General features: G+C 37.0%; 1 protein-coding gene across 6 annotated transcripts in view; it reads right to left on the bottom strand.

Annotated features, from left to right (window-relative positions):
* Nucleotides 1-22089, bottom strand: part of TAB2 (TGF-beta activated kinase 1 (MAP3K7) binding protein 2) — a 91377-nt gene that overhangs the window by 43719 nt on the left and 25569 nt on the right. Inside the window, exons 2-4 of one of the 6 annotated variants that reach the window (XM_065543544.2) lie at nucleotides 20212-20298; nucleotides 19736-19787; nucleotides 15733-15812 (exon numbers count right to left, since the gene is read on the bottom strand). The exons of 3 other annotated variants lie outside the window; for them this stretch is intronic. The gene's annotated coding sequence lies outside the window, so the exon portion shown is untranslated. Of the gene's footprint in view, nucleotides 1-15732; nucleotides 15816-19735; nucleotides 19788-20211; nucleotides 20299-22089 lie in introns of all 6 variants that reach the window. 2 more of the 6 variants (XM_065543547.2, XM_065543549.2) reach the window with 2 other exon arrangements.

The raw sequence follows: 22089 nt of genomic DNA, 5'->3' as shown, positions 1-22089 counted from the left end.
TTTTTCTTCATAGCCTGTATCAATACCTGTGATATATTTTATTATCTCTCCATCCGCAAAACATTAGCCCAGCGGGATCAAGGACTCTGAAGTTCATTGATCTATCGCCAGGATCTAGATCATTCCTGGTTCACAGAAGATGCAACACATTTATTGAATAAAATGAATATTTTATTATAAGGTTTCTTTATAGTTTCTTTCTACAAGGCTTCCAAAACATATTTCAAATGATCTAGATTTGAAAAAAAAATTTTTTATACACAATTTGAGGGAGAGGCAAATAGTCTGAGACACATTTTTATTATTTAAAGGAGGATGAACCCTGAAAACAAATTTCAACATATTTCATTATTAAAACATATACTGAAATCTCTCACCATACTTGCCTGCTTTTCTAATAAAGACTATGACTTACACAATTGATAACATTCTTCAATTGTACAATTTTATTTTATGGGTTCTACTTCCTGTAATGGCTGAATAACGCCTACCAGACCAAATCTCTCATGAATAACAACTATAAACAGCAGAAATGCATAAAAAACTACCTGAAGGCAGAAACAAATTGGGGGAGGGAAGAAGAAGGGGTCAGCACTTGGAAGAAGGAAACAGCAAGGGTAACTTTCTATTTTTAATGGCTTTTACTCAGAGAGCAGGTCCCAATTAGTTTGGGTAGCTAAAACTCAGATAAAAAACCTGCAGTCTTACTTGCTTGATGAACCAAAAAGGACAGACGATGGCACAATCGCAACAGCTGAAAGCTTAGTGAGTAGATCACAGGAAGGAGAGAACCACAGAGAGGAAGCCCTAAATTCTGTGCATAAACTCTGTATATATCTTTGATCTCCAAACTATACATATGTATGACAAATTCCATTCAAGCAGCAAGGATAAGGTTAAAATAACTGAACTGAGATTTCAGAGCTTATACTTTAAGTGTAGTCAAGTTATCTGGCTTGAAACAGGTAACAAACCAAACACCAGTACTCACTGGAGGAATACAGAATCCAGAGTCTCTACATGGCATTCATAATGTCCTAAATAAAACCCAAAATTGTTACACATAATCAGAAAAAAAATGACCCATACTCAAGAGAAAAGGCAACCAATGGAGACCAAGCCCAAGATGAGCCGAGCCAGCTGCTAGAATTAGCACATAAGTATTTTAAAGCAGCTATTTTAACTATGCTAAAGGATATAAGTGCAAATATGCTTGGAACTCTCAGCAAAGAAATGGAAATTATACATATATAAAGCAAATAAAAAATTAAGAACTAAAAAATAAAATATCTGAAAAACTTCACTGGGTAGACTTAACCATGGATGGGAAATGGCAGAGTCAATGAACTCGAAGACAAAGCAATAGAAATTATCCAATCTGAAGGATAATAGAAAAGTGACTATGGGTAGTGGAGAGGAGAGAAATAGAACCTTAGGGATCCGTGGTAAGGTATCACAAGCTTTAATATACCTGTAATTGGAGATTTAGAAGGAAAGGGGAAAAAGAATGAAGTAGAAAAAAAATGTGAAGAAATTAGGGCTAAAAATTTTGTTAGTAAAATATATAAATTTACAGATTTAAAATATCAGCAAATCCCAAATAGAAAAAAACAAAGACTACACACAGGCACAAGACAGTCAAACTGCTAAAAACCAAAAAGAAAATCTTGAAAACGCTAAAGAAACAGAAAGACAACAATTCAAGTGAATGATGACCTCTCATCAGAAACAATGGAGGTATCAGAAGATAGTGAAATGACGTAATATAAGTGCTGAAAGAGGAAAAAACCAAACTGTCTATCAACCCACATACTATATCCAGCAAAAGTAAACTTTAAGAGTGAAAGCAATATAACTATTTGAAAATGTAGCCTTTGTGGAGCAATAAGTCATTTGTAAGGACAGCCCAAACACATTACTGAAACAACTGGTATTTACTACATTTCAAAATAAAAACCAAGAAATACCTTATGAACTTACTCTGTAAAATTATTTCTTATAATAAACAGACACACATTTCCTAGGTTAAGATGCAAAATAACCCCTCTCCTGAGAAAAAGAATAAAGAAATCATACTTTATAAAATGTTTGCAGCAATAGGTATAAAGTTTTGGCATCTAAACTTCCACCAGCTAAAATGATCTAGGAGGGTTAATTCCTTAAGGATTCTAAATAGCAGAGTACATACAGTACTACAAAACATAAGTAAACATATTGGAAAGGTTTATAAAATGTGCCATATTTTTTCCTTTCTTAAACAATTTTTGATTTCTCAGTAACTACAACAGTGAAGAGTACTAGGCACTGGTTAATGGCTCACTCAGACTACAAGTTATGCTTCATATTCAGTGCAGTTTATCATGGTGGATGTTTCTAGGACCATAAGAGTATACAAAAGCTAACTGTTTAACACGAGACCATGTCTCCAGATTAAAAAAACAAACAAAAACAAAGAATGCGACTGGATATACAGGTTTCATGAAAATTCTGGGCATTTATGAGACAACTAGATAAGAGTATTTAAAACTGGGAATATCATCTATTTATCTACCAACCATACATTTAATGAGTGCCTAGTATGCAGGAGATATCACGCTGGAGATAGTACAAGTATTAGAGTCAACGTCCTTGCCCTGCAGATCACAGAAACTGCTAGGTTAAAGGCACACAAATACAAGCTTATAATTTAGATAACTATTTTAATTTGCCCATTATTTTATCTTCTGTCTACCTTCTTCTGCACTGGGTCTGCTGCCTGCCATCTCTCTTGTGGCTATCACAGCCAGTTTTTATCTCTTTCACATCATTCCAAAGCAGAGCATGGGAACATGGTACATTAGAAAAAACTGTAGAGAGCAAAGATCAAGAAAAATAGGTAGGTCCCACATCATGAAGTGCCTTTAAAATTGGGGATTTTATCTTAAGAACAATGGGAAGCCACTGAAGGATTTAAAGCTCAGAGGTAGGAAAGGTGACATGATGAAGAAATCATGTGTGTATAAAAAATGGCTATCATATGGAAAAAGGGTTAAAGAATATATGAGAAGACCAGTTAGAAAACTACTGCTGTAGTTCAGCCAGGAAATGGTAATAGCTTGTACTGTGGATAGCAATGGAGACTAGGTAGAGAGAAGTGGAAAACCTTAAAGGATATTTAGGAAGTAAAAACATATACAAATTTGGTGATGAATTAGAAATTGGGGTAAAAGTGAAGGAGGTGTCAAGGTTGATTTCTGATTTGCTCAACTGGACAGTGGTCTCATCTCTGAATTAGGAAACAAGGGGAAAAATCAAGGAGTACAAACAAAGAGAAGATTACAGGCTTGTTTCTGAATCTGTGGAATCTAGGGTACCTTTAAAACATCCAAATACAGATATCATACAGGGAGTTGTGATATACGGGTCTAGCGCTCAAAGGACAGATCTGACCTGCAGAGAAAAATGTGAGAGGCATCTCTGATACCGGCGTTAATTAAAACCTGAGTGTGAATGAGATAATCCTACCATATAATTTAAATATATCATTAGTTATATTATAGATAAAACATTATATAATAATTATTAGTTTTTTCACAGTGGTCAACATTCTATCCTCAAAAAACTGAAGAGTATGTTTAAAGATGGATTTTCAAATCTCTTAATGAATTTTCTGTTCAGAAAATATTTTAATGTGGCATTATCCTGTAATGAAACTTTAAAACATGTTTAAGAAAGAAAACATGTCAACAGTTTAAAAAGCCAGCAAGTGCTACAAAGCTCATCAGGGAAACTTTCCTGCCTCATGTCTCTACACCTTTGATTCCTACCTATTGTTGGAGGTGGGGCTTGGTGGTGAATGAATCATGGGGGCGAATTTCTCATAAATGGTTTAGTGCCATTTATGAGAAAATAAAGATTTAGCTTTATTTTATATACCATACCTCTCCACTGCTATACTCCTCGGCCCAGTTGCTTATTTTACAATTTTTGTTTAATCAATATTAAAATACATTTTTCCCCCTATAAATACTGTTAGCCTAGATACTTAGTCAATAATGAGGGATGGACTAAATCTCCAAGGTCCCTTCCTGTAGTGGTACTTAGGGAAGAAAAGTATAATTTTAATTAAAAAAAACTGTAGAATATTAATCATATGTGACCAAAGCTGGTATTCAACCAAGTCTGATAAAATAACAAAGCTCTTGCAATTCTAACACTAGCGAAAATGGGGAGAAATGGGAGGGAGGGGACAAGGGAGAAACATGGCTATTGTACTTAAGTTATAGATTTAGATTAGATATATTATTTTCTGGAAAACAAGCTGCCTTGATATTAAAAACAAAACAAAACACCAAAACAATGACTATAAAAACATGGCAAAGTCTGTCAAAGATTGAAGCTAACTGCTCTTGACTAGTCTCCCCTTTCCCAGTACACCAAACCAGATGGGATAGTTTTCTAAAACTTTCCAAAAAAAGGTAATTTTTGTGTAGTTTAAATTGTTCCAAAGTCCAGACAAATTTCACTTTTCAATTTACTTTAAAAGGTTATAATATAGTTTGGGTATTATCCCCCCTAAATCTCATGCTGAACTGTGATTCCCCGATGTTGGAGGTGGGGCCTGATGGTGAATGAATCATGAAGGTGGATTTCTCATAAGTGGTTTAGCACCATCCCCTTAGCGCTGTCCTCGCGATAGTAAGTTCTTGTGAGATATGGCTGTTCAAAAAGCATGTGGCACCTCCTGTCTCTTGCACCAGCTCTATGTGATATCCAGGTTCCCCCTTTGCCTTCTGCCATAGCTGTAAGCTTCCTGAGGTCCCACCAGAAGTGGAGCAGATGCCCAGCACCATGCTTCTTGTACAGCCTGCAGAACCATGAGCCGATTAAATCTCTTTTCTTTCTGAATTACCTAATCTCGGGTATGTCTTTACAGCAATGCAAGAATGGTCTAACACAGAAAACTGGTACTGGGAATAGGGCACTACTATAAAGATACTTGAAAAATGTGGAAGCAACTTGGGAACTGGGTAACAGGCAGAGGTTATAAGAGTTTGCAGGACTCAGAAGAAGACAGGAAGATGAGGGAAAATCTGACAATTCTTAAGAGACTGGTTAAATGGTTATAATCAAAATCTTGATAGTGATACGGACAGGGAAGGCCAGGGTGATAAAAACTAAGATGGAAATGAGGAACTTATTAGGAACCAGAGCAAAGTCATCCTTGTTATATCTTAGCAAAGAGCTTGGCTGTATTGTGTTCATGCCCTAGGGATCTGTGGAAGTTTCAACTTAAGAGTGATGATTTAGGGCATCTGACAGAAGAAATTTCGATGTGGCTTAGATGTTTCTAACAACCTATACTCAGACATTGAAGCAAAGAAATGACTTAATGTTGGAAGTTATATTTAAAGGGGAAGTAGACCTATAAAAGTTTGGAAAACATGCAGTCTGGCCATGTGGCAGAGAAAGAAAAGGCTTTTTCGGGAGAGGAATTCAAGCAGGCTGTGGAGTAACCACTTGCTATAGATTGGCCTGACTAAAAAGGAGCCAAGTGCTAACAGCCAAGACAATGGGAAAAAGGCCTCGAAGGCATTTCAGAGATCTTCACAGCAGCCCCTCCCATCACAGGCTCAGAGACCAGGAGGAAATAATGGTTCAGGCGGCCAGGCCCAGCCCTGCATAGCTCAGGACACTGCTCCCTGAATCCAGGCCGCTCCAGCTCCAGCTGTGGCTCAAAGGGCCCCAAGAACAACTTGTGATGCTGCTGCTTTGGAGAATGTAAGCCACCATAAACCCTGGCAGCATCTATGGTGTTAAGCCTACAGGTGTGCACAGTCCAACAGTGAAGAAGGCTTGGCAGCCTTTACCTAGATTTCAGAGGATGTATGAGAAAGTTTGGGGGGCCAGGCAGAAGCCTGCTGCAGGGGCAGAGCCCTTACAAAAAAACCTCTACTAGGGCTGTATGAAGGGAAAATGTGGAGTTTGAGGCCCCACAGTCTCCACGGGGGAACTGCCCAGTGGGGCTGGGGAAAGGGACTCCCATCCTCCAGACCCTAGAATGTTAGGTCCACCAGCAGCTTACACCTTGTGCTAGAAAAAGCTGCAGACACTCAACTCCAACCCATGAGAACACCTGTGGTGGCTGAACCCTGCAGACACAGGCAGGGCTGCTCAAAGGCCTGGAGGTGGGACATGGAGTCAAAGGAGATTATTTTGGAGCTTTAAGATTTAATGACTGCCCTACTGGGTTTTAAACCTGTATGAAGCCTGTACCCTCTTTCTTTTGGCCAATTTCTCCCTTTTGGAATGGGAATGTTTACCCCATGCCTGTACCCCCATTGTATCTTGAAAGTGAATAACTTGTTTTAATTTTACAGGCTCATAGGTAAAAGTGACTTGGTTTATCTCAGATGATACTTCGGACTTTTGAGCTAGGCTGAAATGAGCTGAAACTTTTGGAGGACTATTAGGAAGGAATGATTATATTTTGAAATGTGAGAAGAACATAGATTTGGAAAGGCAGGGGCAGAATAATATAGTTTGGATGCCATCTTCTCTAAATCTCATGTTGAATTATGATCCCCAATGTTGGAGATGGGACCTTGACCGGGAAGTGAATGGACCATGAGGGTGGATTTCTTATGAATGGTTTAGTGCCACCCGCCTTGGCACTGTTCTCATGATTTGAGTTGTCATGAGATCTGGCTGTTTAAAACTTTCTCCTCCCCTGCTTCCGCTCTTGCCATGTGACACAATGGCTTCCCCTGTGCCTTCAGCCATGATTGTAAGCTTCCTGAAGTCTCACCAAAAGGCGAGCAGATGCTTAGCAACATGCTTCCTGTATAGCCTGCAGAACCAGGAGCCAATTAAACCCTTATTCTTTCTAAATTACCCAGTCTTGGGTATTTCTTTATAGCAATGCAAGAACAAACTAACACAGGCTAACATAAAAAAAAAAAATTCAGAAAAAAAAGGCTATCATCTTCTGATGTAGAAATTTAACATGCAAATAAAGTAAACAAAATACCTATATATCAAGAGCATTTACTTTAAAAAAACTGGCACAAAAATTTTGAATAAAAGATTAGGAAACAGTATACAAACTATAGAGCTGGATTTATTACAGGTATCTCAGTTTAAAGTAAACTTATTAATGTATTTCCATTATATTAATAGTTAATGGAGACTACTTATACTATTATCTCAATAGATACTAAAAGCACATTTAGGAAAATTTAAGTCTTACTTTTGGGAGAAAAAAACTTGGTTTCAGTTCCAGAATGATAGTGTACTGAGCTAGTTCAGAACCTCTTCTGTTATGAAAAACCAAAAATAATGAAAAAATGATTGCTTTTGTTTTATAACAGCAGAGCTTGCAAGAAAAGAATTCCCTGGTGCCAGAAACAAAGACAGAATTAAAAGCCACTATAATAAGTGTTTAAGTTAAAATACTGTGGTGACGTGGGGGAGAAGTGTTTCGAAGGAGAGAGATACAGTTATTAGAACTAGATATACTGGAGCTGGGGTTTTAATGCTATGTGGAAAGAAGACACACTATAGGACCACACCAGGAAGACATTTTATTTAAATGAAATAGTTGCATAAATAAAGCCTAGATTCTGGAAGGTCCTTCCTTACTAGGAAAAAGCAGCTAAACCTCTATCCATTGCCACATAGGAGCCACAAGAACTGAAATTCACCAGAGCCACGAGTGGGAAGGAAACATCTCTCTCACAAAATTAAAGACATGAGCCTACACCATACACAGGTGTGGAATCCAAATTTACACTACAGGTGTAAAAAAGAAACTTAAAATAGAAATTAACAAAAAAATTGGTCTGAGGCTGGTAATACCATAGGATTTCTGGCAGAAACAAAAGCAAAACTGCTATGGACTTATTTCTGTAACCCAGGAAGCAAAGGATTTCTAGAGGTAAAACATGAAAAACAAATAACATTATATTGAAAATGAGCTCATGTTAAATAAAATTCAAAAGCACAAAGAAATAATCCACCATGAGTAAAGATCAGGAACACTAATTAGATGATTAATATCTAAGAATGTAAAAGAACAGAACCTGAAAGAAGCTATAAAATAAAAATATTTAAAATGACTGTGGAGATAAAAGGAAATCATAAGAATAAGATATAAAGTGAAAAGGCAAGATCTGAAAAAGAATCAATTAAGACTTCTAGAAAATATATCATCATAAAATGTAACAATCAATGAATAGGTTAAACAACAGAAGGTACTTGAGACCACAGAGAAAGGTGAACTGGAAGATGAGTAAGAGAATAGCAACCAGAAAGCAGCAGAGCTTATAAAGCAATGGAATATATGGAAGAGAAAATGAGAAACAGAATGAAAATACATACTGCATCTAATAGAGGACTTGTAGAAAGAAAGATGTGAAAGAATAAGGGAAAGGCGAAATTCAAAGAGATAATGGTTGAGACACTGACAGTATGTTTCTTTATAATATACTGAAAACACGCGTGCGCTCTCACGCTCACACACACACACACACACACACACACACGCACACAAAGTTCTGAAGAGAAAAATAGAAAGAAATTTGCACCTAGATATATTGTAGTGAAACTGCACAGTACCAAAGACAAAGATTTTATCTTTAAAACAATCAGAGAAAAGAGCCATAATCTACAAAGGAATAACTAGATTGATGAGCTTCTAATTAGTCATAGTCGATGCCAGAAGACAGAATAATACAAGTTGAGCATCCCTAATCTGAAGATATGAAATACTCCAAAACCGGAAACTTTCTGAGTCCAACAGGATGCCATGAGTCGAAAATTTCACATAAGTACTTAAGATAAACTTTGCTTCATGTACAGAATAACTTAAAATATTGTATAGAATTACCTTCAGGCTATGCGTATAAGGTGGACATAAAATATAAATCAGTATCGTGTTTAGACTTGGGTCCCATCCTGAAGATACTATATATATACAGAATATCCCCAAATCTGAAAAAATCCAAAATCCAAAACACTTTTGGTCCCAAGCATTTCTAAAAAGGGATACTCAACTTATATATACACATTTCTGAAAGAACATAACTGCAGATCTAATTTAATTTGCAGACCCTATGATCCAGCAATTTCACTTCTAGGAACTTGAGAAAACAGACAATCATGTAAAGATATATATACGAAAAGGCCGGGCGTCGTGGCTCACGCCTGTAATCCTAGCACTTTGGGAGGCTAAGGCAGGTGGATCACTTCAGGTCAGGAGTTCGAAACCAGCCTGGCCAACATGGTGAAACCTCGTCTCTACTAAAAATACAAAAAATTAGCCGGGCTTGGGGGTGGATGCCTGTAATCCTAGCTACTTGGGAGGCTGAGATAGGAGAATCACTTGAACCCGGGAGACAGAGGTTGCAGTGAGCCAAGATCGCACCACTGCACTCCAGCCTGGGTGACAGAGCACGACTCTGTCTCAAAAAAAAAGAAAAAAAAAAAAGATATATATGAAAAGATGTTTATTAGAGTATAATTTATAACATGATAAATACAGAAACAAGCTAAATGTGGTAAAGTATTAAGTTCATCTAAATGTACTGACATGGGCAGATGTTCATTAACACCGTTCAAGGGGGCAGAAGTATATGACTAAACAACATATAATGTAACCCATTTACATATTGATAAAGAGTCTCTACTATTACTTTATACCCATCAAGGCTAAAATGTGTTTATTTATTTATTTTTTTCTTGAGATGGAGTCTCCCTCTATTGCCCAGGCTGGAGTGCAGTGGCACAATCTCGGCTTACTGCAACCTCTACCTCCTGGGTTCAAGCGATTCTCCAGGCTCAGCCTCCAAGGAGCTGGGAGACTACAGGTGCGTGCCACCACGCCCAGTTAGTTTTTGTATTTTTAGTAGAGATGGGGCTTCACCATATTGGCCAGGCTGCTCTCGAACTCCTGACCTTGTGATCCACCCACCTTGGCCTCCCAACGTGTGGGGATTACAGGCGTGAGCCACTGCATGCGGCTAAAATGTTTTACACTGAAAACACACTACTTTTAAAAAGTAAAAATGAATTAAAAGTAAATAATAAAGACACGATTATTTCAGTTTTCAGCCACTAGACTGTTACAAATGTCATAATACTGGTGAATGAAATAATTTGAATAGTCAAGGTATCTGTAAAAAGTAATGTGTGCTCTTTTGAACTGACAGGTGCATTTTTATAATTTACTGTAAAAAAAATTCTATGGAAAGGTAAAAGTCTGTCTGTAGCAAATTAATCATATAAGAGATTTTGTTTTAATGCTGGAATTCATTTCAAACCAAACAAAAACTCCTAAATTCTACACTACAAGAGTGAATACTCAACATCTGATGTCAAGATCTACAGATGAAGTTTGGAAAAATTTTTTTGCTTTAGATCCATCCTCGCCTGCTATGGTCTGAATGGTCATGTCCCCTCAAAATTCATATGTGACATCCTATCCCCCAAGATGACAGTATTGGGAGGTGATCAGGTTTGAAGGAACCTACATGAATGGGATTAGTAGCCTTATAAAAGAGGCCTGAGGGAGTTCAGTTGCCCCTTCTGCCATGCGAGGACATAGCTAAAAGGTGCCACCTATGAACCAGGGAGTGGGAACTCACCAGACATTCAATCTGCTGGTGCCTTGATCTTGGACTTCCTGGAATCTAGAACTATACGAAATAAACTTCTGTTGTTTATAAGCTACCTAGCTTATGGTATTTTGTTACAGCAGCCTGAATAAACTAAGATTATCATCTTATTTCTGTAACCTTGTTTAATGGTTGCTTATTTTGACAATCCACATCTATGTGTATAAAATGAAGCTGAGTCTCACTTTCAGTTAACCCCCAATTTTAGTCACAGAAGCACTGTGAAATCTTGCCTTTAATAAGGCCATACTAAGTTTTCTACAAATACCTGTTGAATGGCAGTTTCCTACATTTCCATGTGCTAAAGTAGAACTACCATTACCATTAGTTAGAAGGAAATAAGCATTTGGAATTCTCTAGGACATTAGGAAATATGATTAAATTAGGAGGTATCAGAACAGATTCAGTAATTCAAATTTTACGAAATCTATTTGAAAACCCAATATATCACTTTGTCATTTATCACTTCTCAAAGAGCCTTTCAATGGCTTTTGTTAAGTGTTACATGGAAAAATAAGTTTTTTTTTTTTTTTTTTTTGGCAATATGTTTGAAAATGCTGTTACTTAAAGTTAAGGAAGTTTCTTTATTTCTGGATTTTAACCTCCACTGTGAATCTTTGGGTAGCCGCAACAGACGCAGTATTTCCCAAATTTAGTTGGGCATGATCCTATTTACCTATAAACATCTTGAGGTAGGAAGCACACAGGTAAACAGTGTCATGTAAGTAAGGTAATCAAAAGACAGCAGTACCCTTCTCTCTTAGGAATTTATGCTAAGGAAGTAATTCAACATAAGTTTAACATAGTTTTTTTTTTTTTTTTGAGATAGAGTTTCGCTCGTCACCCAGGATGGAGTGCAATGGTGTGATCTCGACTCATTGCAACCTCCACCTCCTGGGTTCAAGCGATTCTCCTGCCTGAGCCTCCTGTGAAGCTGGGTTTACGTGTCTCTGTCGCCACACCTGGCTAATTTTTGCACTTTTAGTAGAGACGGGGGTTTCTCCACGTTGGCCAGGCTGGTCTCAAACTCCTGACCTCAGGTGATCCACCCACCTCGGCCTCCCAAAGTGTTGGGATTACAGGTGTTAGCCACCATGCCTGGCCTAAGTTTAAAATAGTTTTCTAACAGTAAAAACCAAAAAAGAACCAAACAGCTTCACTTTTGGAAAGCAGCTTTTTGAACTGTAATTTATTAATACTTGACTATTATGCAGACATTAAAACTTATTAAAACCTCAGAAAAGGCAAGGAAATAGTCATGTAATATTTGGTAAAAACAGCAAGACATTATCATGTAAAACATTTTCACCGGGGAAAATTTTAAATTGGAGACAAAACAAAAAAGTATGGGGTGGCGGATCATGGGAGCTTTGATTTATTAAAAAATAATCATCTTTAATTAACATCCAAATGTCTGTTAATACATCACTTGGTGAGGGGAATCTTCACCTCAGAGTGCAGTCTCTATAGCTGTCAATTTGGCAATCTCTATCAGAATTAAAACTGCATTTATCTTTTCACTTCACAATTCTACTTTTATGAACCTGTTTGCAGATACAGTCACACAGAAAACTATATTTACCAAAGCATGTTTGTAATGATAAACAACCAAAAATTACTTAAGTATCTGTTAATAGCGATGTGTAAACTATGGTCATTCACAAGAGTATAATGTACTATACAGCCATTAAAAAGAATGAGGTGCTAATATGGAATAATCCCCAAGATACAATACTCAGTTAAAAACTACCACCACTAAGTGCAGAACAGTGTTCTGCATTCTCTTACATACAAGAACACACACACTTTTACGTGCACAGAACATCTTTGGAAGGATACACAAGAACTGGTAACACTGGCTGCCTTTAGGGAACACAATTAAGGGAGATTTACTCTTCGTTATACATCTTCTCTAATAAAAAAACACATAAATAATTTAAATTAGAAAAACCTATTTTATTTAATATATTGTTTCTGTAATAAAAAATATTCAATAGAAAGTGAAAATAATGTGTTTTATATTTCATCTTACAATTTAGACTTGGGAAAATGAAGATGCTTCAAAGTGTTATGTAGTCCGAGATTACCTGAAGTTCTAAAATGGAGATTACATTTTATGACATGATTTTGTGACACGATCTACCTTTCTAACATATTAAGTACTTATTTAATCAAAAGTTTTGAGATTTGCACAATCCAAAATGAGGCTCTACAGAGTGCTTGTTTACCTACTTCTCTTTCGATTTCAGGATCAAATAAACAAACTGATGTGGTAACATAAGACGGCATACAGATACACTAATTAAGGTAAGCAGGTGTTTGTGTTCAAAGGGCATGATTGCATTTTGGATAGCAGAAGCTGGGACCAATTAGATGCACATAATTGAGGTTTTGATGAATGTTATAAAGAAACCAATATCCAGTAAAGGACACTGTAGAGAAATTTAAATTTTATCTAGACATCTGTCAACACTGAGAAGCAAGAAAATGGAGAAGCAGGATTTAACTTTTATGCATAAATGTAATTTGAACTCCAAAGTTTCAATGGGTTAAAATTTTGGCGTTAAAAAATATATACATGTATGTATGTCTCTTTACATATGTACACATACACAAATATATAAATATATATACTTAATCTCTCTCTATATATAGAGAAATAAAATATACACCTGAAGAAAAGTTAGAAAATAAGCATTGTTTTAAATGACTGCATAACAGTCCATCAGGTCAATATATTACTATTTAGCCAGTCTTGTAAACAAATAATTAGGTTATTTCCAATTTTTCTCTAGAAAGCTATGCAAAAAGTTTTTTGTACATGGATAATTTCCATATTTAAATTATTTCCTCAGAACATGACTTTATATTCACAATGTCAAGGCAACAATATGAAGGTCAACCTTTAGTTTTTTTTTTTTTTTTGAGACGGAGTCTCGCTCCGTCGCCCAGGCTGGAGTGCAGTGGCCGGATCTCAGCTCACTGCAAGCTCCGCCTCCCGGGTCTACGTCATTCTCCTGCCTCAGCCTCCTGAGTAGCTGGGACTACAGGTGCCTGCCACCTCGCCCGGCTAGTTTTTTGTATTTTTTTAGTAGAGACGGGGTTTCACCGTGTTAGCCAGGCTGGTCTCGATCTCCTGACTTCGTGATCCGCCCGTCTCGGCCTCCAAAAGTGCTAGGATTACAGGCTTGAGCCACCGCGCCCGGCCAGATTATTTTATAAAGACTTAAAGGGGTCGTTCCCCACTTAATTTTTTCCTAATGCCTATGTAATATCCTGCTTGCTAGCACTAAGTTAGTGTTTCTCCATTCTGGATGCACATCTAAATCACTTGGGGAAGAAACTGGTAACAATGATTATCTGAGGAGTAAGAGGGAATCTGGGAGAATAGAGGCTGGGCAGGAAGGCTTAAGAGACTTTCTCTTCACTGTACACTTTTTTGTGCTTGTTGAATTATGTATTATATTCCTGTGTTACCTAGTAAAAGAGGGAAGGGGAAGGAGTAAGGCGGAGAAAGCATCAGCAGCAGCAGCAACAACCCAGCAGCAGCAGCACCTACAGAGCTTTGAAACGCACAGTCCAAAGTTGGGGAGGTAACTCAAACCTAACAATGAGTATTAGAATTTCTGGACGTAGGGTCTACACATGCATCTCTGTTACTCAAAGTAAAAATAAGATACTCCACCAGTAACTGTGATAGGAAGTCAAGGTAGAGAACCATGGAATCAATAATTCCACTTTACAAGGCTGATGATGTTCAAAACAGGTAAATCTTAGAGCAAACAAAGTTGAGTGTGTAAGCAGGAGCCAAAACCTTAAAAGCTCCTTAAGATTTAAGACATGGTACAAAAATGACAACTCTCTCCTCATCAAGAAAAGGGTGTGTTTCCTAGACCAGCATTTTTTAGTTTGGTCTGTGGACCACCTGAAACAAAATCACTGGGCTTCATCCTGGACCTACTGAATCAAAGTCCCTAAGTATAAAGTCCAAGTATGTTCACTGATTCATCTCTGAATCCACTGTGATGAGCCCTCTCATGACAACTGCTCATCTGAATGTTTCTTCAAGTAAAGTTTACTACAGTTCCTACAAGACTTCTAGTTGATAACACAGTAAATGAAAGGCAGGGAAGGGACTAATCAAAAACCAAGATGACTATGGTCAAAGGATCACATATAAGAGGTGCTCATAGTAAAGTATTGATTTAAGGAAGGAAAATAGAGATGGAAAGGGGTGTGGAATTTCATGAGTTTAAAAAACTAGGTGAAAGGCAATGAAATAAAAAGATTTACTAAAATGAAGTCAATTACCAACAAGCCTATAACAGGAATGGTTAGAAACTTTTATGTAACTTGATTCAATGGGAAAGAAGTAACTAGGGGAAGAAAAAATTACCTCTATTAAGTATACACAAACAGGTTCTGCAGCTACTATATATTTAGGAGTGTAGGAAAATGTAGTTGTACAATAAACACATGTGGATCACCATAGGTCAGCTAAAAATGAAGCTTATTATAAAATAAAAGCTGTTTTTGGGCAGGTAAATTTATGAAAAATCTTTTACTATCAAGAAGGTGCCATACAAAGTAAATGGTGGAGCAAAGCTAAATTCCCAGAGATCTAACTTTTAAAAATAAAAGGAATAACTAGTAATGTATCTCACATAAACTACTCAATTTACATAATTTAAACTTGACAAAGTATTCGCCTTTACTATTAAAATCTTAACAAAGAAAAGGAATCAATGAATAAATAAAATGTCACTCTGAGACAGGCATAAACTTTCCTGAAGAGTAGAGTTTCCTAAGAGTAAGATTAAAAGAAACAGTATTCTATCTTAGCCATGCATGCTTCTAAAATTTTCTGGTGAAAGAACATGTTAATAGTTTAAAACAGAGATAACCTAATGTTGCTAAATATTTTGACCTCAGTTTCATAAGTGTACACTGTCTTATCTAACTAGATGAGACAATTATGATATAATGTATATAAAACAGTATTTGATACATAGTGACAGCTGGTTAAGTGTAAATTCTAGGATTCCATGGGTTCATTTATGAAGTTTAATATGCTACTTACTTGCAGTAACTTCTTGGGCAAATCATTTAATTTCTCTGTGCCTCAGTTTCCTCATCTATAAAATGGTGATGACAGAGTAGCTACTTCATAGGATTGTTATGAGAATTAAATAAGTAATCCATGTAAGATAATAAAAAAGAGCACATAGTAAGTACACATGTAAATAAAATATCAATACTATCATTTCATTCTTTGTAAAATGGAGAAAACAACTCGAAGAGCTTCAAGGATAGTGACAACATAATTAAACCCAACTGCATTATATCTGTCCTGCCTACAGCAAAAAGTACAAACTGGTAGTAGTAGTAATTATTTATTCTAAATATCATGGACTTCCACAAAGTACAAAGGAACAAAACCTTACAGGGCTGCACATTACCCTGGTTGCAGAATATTGTAGGGCTGGATTGAGTCTTTAGGGCTTTCCTTTTCAATGTATATGGGACAAAAAACTTGCAGTTGGGGAAATCTGACAAAGCTACATGACAAACTCAACAGTATTACATTGTGCAAAGTACTAGATAAGTGGCATAAACTGTGTTATAATAGGTGTTTAAAGGGATCTCGCTGGGCTGAGGAGGAAGTAGGAAAGTATTGAAGCATAGGAACTTAAAGTATAAAAGAAGACAAGTAAGGCAGATTCTGGGGATCGTGTTACCTGTCTTGCAGGAGGGACAAAGAGGAAAGAAGGGGATTATGAAGAAGGTACTCAGGATGGGGAGTAGTTACAGGAGAAGATGAGAAGATGAATGAAGGTTTCAAGGTATAGTGGTCTTTATCCAAGAAGACCTTGAGATATGCTAATGCTAAGGTTTTAACATATGTCCAACTATATATACATCATTTTATCTTTACCCCATTCTTATATAATTATGAGTTTTGTTGGAACAAATTTAATTACGTTAACAAAGTAAGCTGGGCACGGTGGCACACGCCTGTAGTCCCAGCTACTCGGGAGGCTAAGGAAGGAGGATCCATTGAGCCCAGGAGTTCAAGGATGCAGCGAACTATGATTGCGCCACTGCACTCCAGCCTGGGTGACTGAGATCTTACAAAAAAAAAAAAAGACATAAAATATGGTTCATGCCGAGTATCAAACAGTAGTAGGAAGAAATACATAAAATTCACTTCTCAACCACATTAGGATTCTTCCTTAGCTTGTGTACAAGAATGTAAGGAGATTTTTCCATTTCAACATACGCTAAAAGCAAATTCCGGTTTCTAAAGTAACCATTAGAGGCAATAATTTTTTCTGTAAATCATAAAATCCTGAATTGGACAGAATTCTAGGAAGTTATCTTGTAAAAGTATAATTCAAGAGATCTGAAAAATGCCTTGGTGCCCAGTCGTCTCCTTGTTAGACTTCCTCTTCTCCCAGTCAATCCAATTTACCTCTTAAAACCAAGCCCTGGTCACAAAGAAAATTCTTTACGTGAGAAATATTAGTCCCCAGCCAGGCGCGGTGGCTCATGCCTGTAATCCTAGCACTTTGGGAGGCCGAGGCGGGTGGATTATCTGAGGTCAGGGGTTTGAGACCAGCCTAGTCAACATGGTGAAACCCTGCGTCAACTAAACATACAAGAAGTAGCCAGGCATGGTGGCAGGCGCCTGTAATCCCAGCTATTTGGGAGGCTGAGGCAAGAGAGTTGCTTGAAACCAGGAGGCGGAGGTTGCAGTGAGCTGAGATCGCGCCACTGCCCTCTTGCCTGGGCAACAGAGTGAGACTCCATCTCTGCATGAATGAATGAATGAATGAATGAATGAATGTATGTTAGTTCTCAAGCTGAGAGACTATTTTTCACTGGTGTATCCTAACTACTTAGTATATGTCAAGTGGATGCTCAGTAAATATTTGTTGCAATAAGTCTCTAAATAAACATCAGAATACATATAGCTTTTAGACTACTGTAAAAAGTGTTTATCTATCCCCGCAAACTCAAGCGTTTTCCTTAACCTCACCTATAAGTCAGTGCTGCTATCTGTTTTGAAAATGTAAATATGTTCCATCACGATTGATATGAAAGAACAATTTGAACATTAAGTGAATTTTGCTGTAATTTCATTTGTAAGAAACACTAGGTGAACACAAAAAGCCATATTGAGCTAAAACGAATATACAAAACGTATATTCATATATTCATTGTGTATTCATATGAATATACAAAAAGTAAACATGAAAACATCTGAAACATTTACCAGCTATCTCAGCTTAACAGATCTGCATGTTATTAATCACACCCAGCCACATTACTGATTTCAAAAAACTCTTTCTTTTTTTTTTTTTTTTTTTGAGATGCAGTGTCGCTCTGTCACCTAGACTAGAGTGCAGTGGTGCGATCTTGGCTCGTTGCAACCTCCGCCTCCTGGGTTCAAACAATTCTCCTGCCTCAGCCTCCCGAGTAGCTAGGATTACAGGTGCATGCCACCATGCCTGGCTAAGTTTTTGTATTTTTAGTAGAGATGGGGTTTCACTGTGTTAGCCAGGATCATCTCAATCTCCTGGCCTCGTGATCCACCCACCTCTGCCTCCCAAAGCACTGGGATTACAGGCGTGAGACACAGCGCCCAGCCACAACTACTTTACAATAACTCACAACCTGCAACTCTTCTTGTGTTCCCTTCCATAAGCAAACTTTAGGTCTTATTCAGGGAAAAGTATAATATTCATTGTAGTATTTACATATTTCTTAATTTATTTTACATATTTCTTAATGTATTTATTTCTTAATTTATTTAACATGAATAAAATTGTTATCTGTAAGTTTTTTTTTTTTTTTTTTTGAGATGGAGTTTTGCTCTTGTTGCCCAGGCTGGAGTGCAATGGCGTGATCTCGGCTCACTGCAACCTCCACCTCCCGGATTGAAGCAATTCTCCTGCCTCAGCCTCCCGAGTAGCTGGGATTACAGGTGCCTGCCACCACACCCGGCTAATTATTTTGTAGTTTTAGTAGAGACAGGGTTTCATCATGTAGGCTAGGCTGGTCTCAAACTCCTGACCTCAGGTGATCCACCCGCCTCGTCCTCCCAAAGTGCTGGGATTACAAGCATGAGCCTCCTCGTCCGGCCTTATCTTTTTTTTAATGTTCACAGGTGACGTTTCCAAGTGTTATACCCATAATTCCATTTTTCCCCATAAGCCCTGTGTGTTTTTTGGCGTGACTTTGCATAGCATGGTGATATTTAGGAACATGCCTCTGGCTCAACAACTGACTATTAACATTAACCTCTCCAGGATGCCAAATGGGATGGCAGAATGTTTCAGTCTATCTATTTAGTTGTCAAAATGATGCTAACAGTTTCTTTTTCTTTCTTTCCTTCTTTATCTTTCTCTTTCCTTCTCTCTCTTTCTGAGACAGGATCTTGTTCTGTCACCCAGGCTGGAATGCAATGACACAATCATGAATCACTGCAGCCTCAACCTCCTGGGTTCAAAGGATCTTCCCTCCTTAGCTTCCTGAGTAGCAGGGACTACTGGTGCGCACCATCACAACTGGTTAATTATTATATTTTTTTGGTAGGAGCTCCCTGTATTGCCAAGGCTGGTCTAGAACTCCTGGACTCAAGTGATCCTCCCACCTTGGCCTCCCAAAGTGCTGGGATTACAAGTGTGAGCCACTGTGCCTGGCCCAGCTTCTTATTAATTACAATTTCTCTCTTCTGTGAATTGGCTGACATTACCACACTGCCATGAATTACTCTTAAATAATATCTTTACCACAGAAAGAAGTGTTGATAATGCAGTCAGAATAGCTGGATGATGCTATAATATTTTTGAATTAAAGCAAATTTTAAAACCTTTTGACTTCAAAGAACATTTCAAAATTAAACATAAAATAAGAATCATATTACCTAAGTACATATACTATTTAAATACCTTTTACATTATTGACATATTATACAAGTATCATATCATATACCAGTTAGGTAATACTTGATGCACTTCAGATTTAATTAACTTTAAAAGAATTTATAAATGTTAATTTAACAAAGTTTTTAAACTTACTTTTTGTAGTAAATTATTGGAATTATATTTCTTGGAGCATGATGTTACAATTCTATCAAGGCAAAGCAAACTTTACTTAATCTCCATTTAAGATAAAAATGAGATAACTATAATTAATCTTTACCATAAACTTTATCACAAAACAGTTATAATACTAAATCATTTCACACAGATAATCAGTTATCTGCAAAAATAATATAATCCAAATGCTACTTATTTTAAGTTAGCTATTATGTTCAGATTTAGAGTGATTTAAAACTTAAAGGGAGCAAATGATTATGTTACTAAAAACTAGATTTTATAATTTTATAAGCCTTAATAATTTACTTTCTAAAGAATAACAATAAACATTAATAAATAAAGTAGCATAATAATCCACACTACTTCCTCTTAAAGAGAAAATTTCCCATTTTCTCATTTAATGCACTGCCTTAAGGCCATGAATGCTGACAATTTCTTATGGTTAACAGGCTTACCAGTTATAAGTTCTTCTAAAAGGAATGTGCAAGTCGGCCACACTTGGCAATTTATGTATTGTGGTTTTGTGGTAGGTGCTACATTTTCTAAGGATCAAGAAAAGTGCAATAAATCTAAGACGGAATGGTTATACTTCATCAAAACATATTATATAACTGACTACCTTTTGTGTATTTTATAATTCATATCTCATTATTGTTTTGCAATACATTATCGTTCACTGCCCTCTTTCACTCTAATTTTTGGATAATCTATCCTGTGCATAAATATCATCTATAAAAGAAAACAGGAGCTAAGTATGATAAGTTCCTATTTATGGGTAAAAGGGAAAGAAGAGAAAATAACAGCACCCGAAGGAACCAATTTTCATCTTACATCAACCATAAACATTTATAACAAACCAATTAACTCAATGATGTGTAGAAATTTTAATAATTTGGTTAAATATTAATTTAAAATGGCACCTTAATATTCAGAGAAAGTTATAAGAAGTATCACTGGCTGGGCGCAGTGGCTCACGCCAGTAATCCCAGCACTTTGGGAGGCCGAGGCGGGCTAATCACCTGAGGTCAGGAGTTCAAGACCAGCCTGACTAACATGGTGAAACCCTATCTCTACTAAAAACACAAAAATTAGCTGGGTGTGGTGGCAGGCGCCTGTAATCCCAGCTATTTGGGTGGGTGAGGCAGGAGAATCACTTGAACTCGGGAGGCAGAGGTTGCAGTGAGCCGAGATTGCACCATTCCACTCCAGCCTGGGTGACAAGTGCGAAACTGTCTCAAAAAACAACAACAAAAAAGTATCACCCAACTGATCCCCATGCAGTTTCAATCCCTTACTTGATCCCATGGTTTTTCCTGTTCATCTTATATAATTCTGCTCATTTTCTTTCTAATGTCATGGCCCTCAGCTGACTTTTTCCCATAGTCCCATAGAGGACTACTGGCCAGCTGCTAAGGGAGAGGGGTGTATGTGTTTGCACGCGCACATGCGCGTGCGGCATGTGCACAATAGCACTAGGAGTATGATAATTAGTCCACAAGTTAGACAAAGTGTACATGGATATTTGCTACTACTAATAAGGTACCAGAGTTCTAGCTTTCTATCCATCTATCCATCCACCCATCCACCCCTTCCTCCCTCTCATCATCTATCCAGCTACATGAATTAAAGCATCTAATCTAGAAAAAACACACATGTGTTTAAAGTGGCGTAAACAAGAATGGTCATCCCAGTGTGTGTTTCTAAAAACAACCTCAATGGCCATCTAGGAGGAATAAATAAGTACACTATTGCATAGCCACACTAAGGAACACCATGCAGCTTTTTTGTTGTTATTGTTATTTAGTGGAATATGATATCCAAATAATTATATGGACCTATAAGATATTATTGATTGAAAAAAAATCAAGATGCAGATTCCATGTATAATACCTTTTGTGTAAAACTAAAGATACACAAAAGATGTATTACATTAAAAAGCTTTTAAAAAATGTTTTGTCCCTTCCTATGATGCTGAAAATAGATGTATTTTAAACAGATATTTTTATATGACTGTATAGGAAATATTTTGAAAGTATACACACACTAATTATTCTGGAGAGGCAGCTGAGTAGAATGACACATGGATGAAAGGTATTCCAAGGAGGTTTAGTCATCTGTTCCAATTTTTATAATAATACATATTCATGCATTACTATAAAGTTATTCCTTACTTATTTCTCCACAACATTACTTGTATTCTGATATGTAGATAGAGTAAGAATAGAACAGAATGAGTTATTTGAAAGTAACCATATTAGCCAACCACAGGTACTTTCAAATAACTCAAAGCCTGTGTTGTCTATGCTAAAACTGTTATGGATGTGCAGTTTACA

The sequence above is a fragment of the Macaca fascicularis genome, chromosome 4 (genome assembly GCF_037993035.2).
Source record: "Macaca fascicularis isolate 582-1 chromosome 4, T2T-MFA8v1.1".
Classification (NCBI taxonomy): domain Eukaryota; kingdom Metazoa; phylum Chordata; class Mammalia; order Primates; family Cercopithecidae; genus Macaca; species Macaca fascicularis.
Note: the sequence above shows the minus strand (reverse complement) of the source record. Positions and strands in the feature narration are given on the sequence as shown.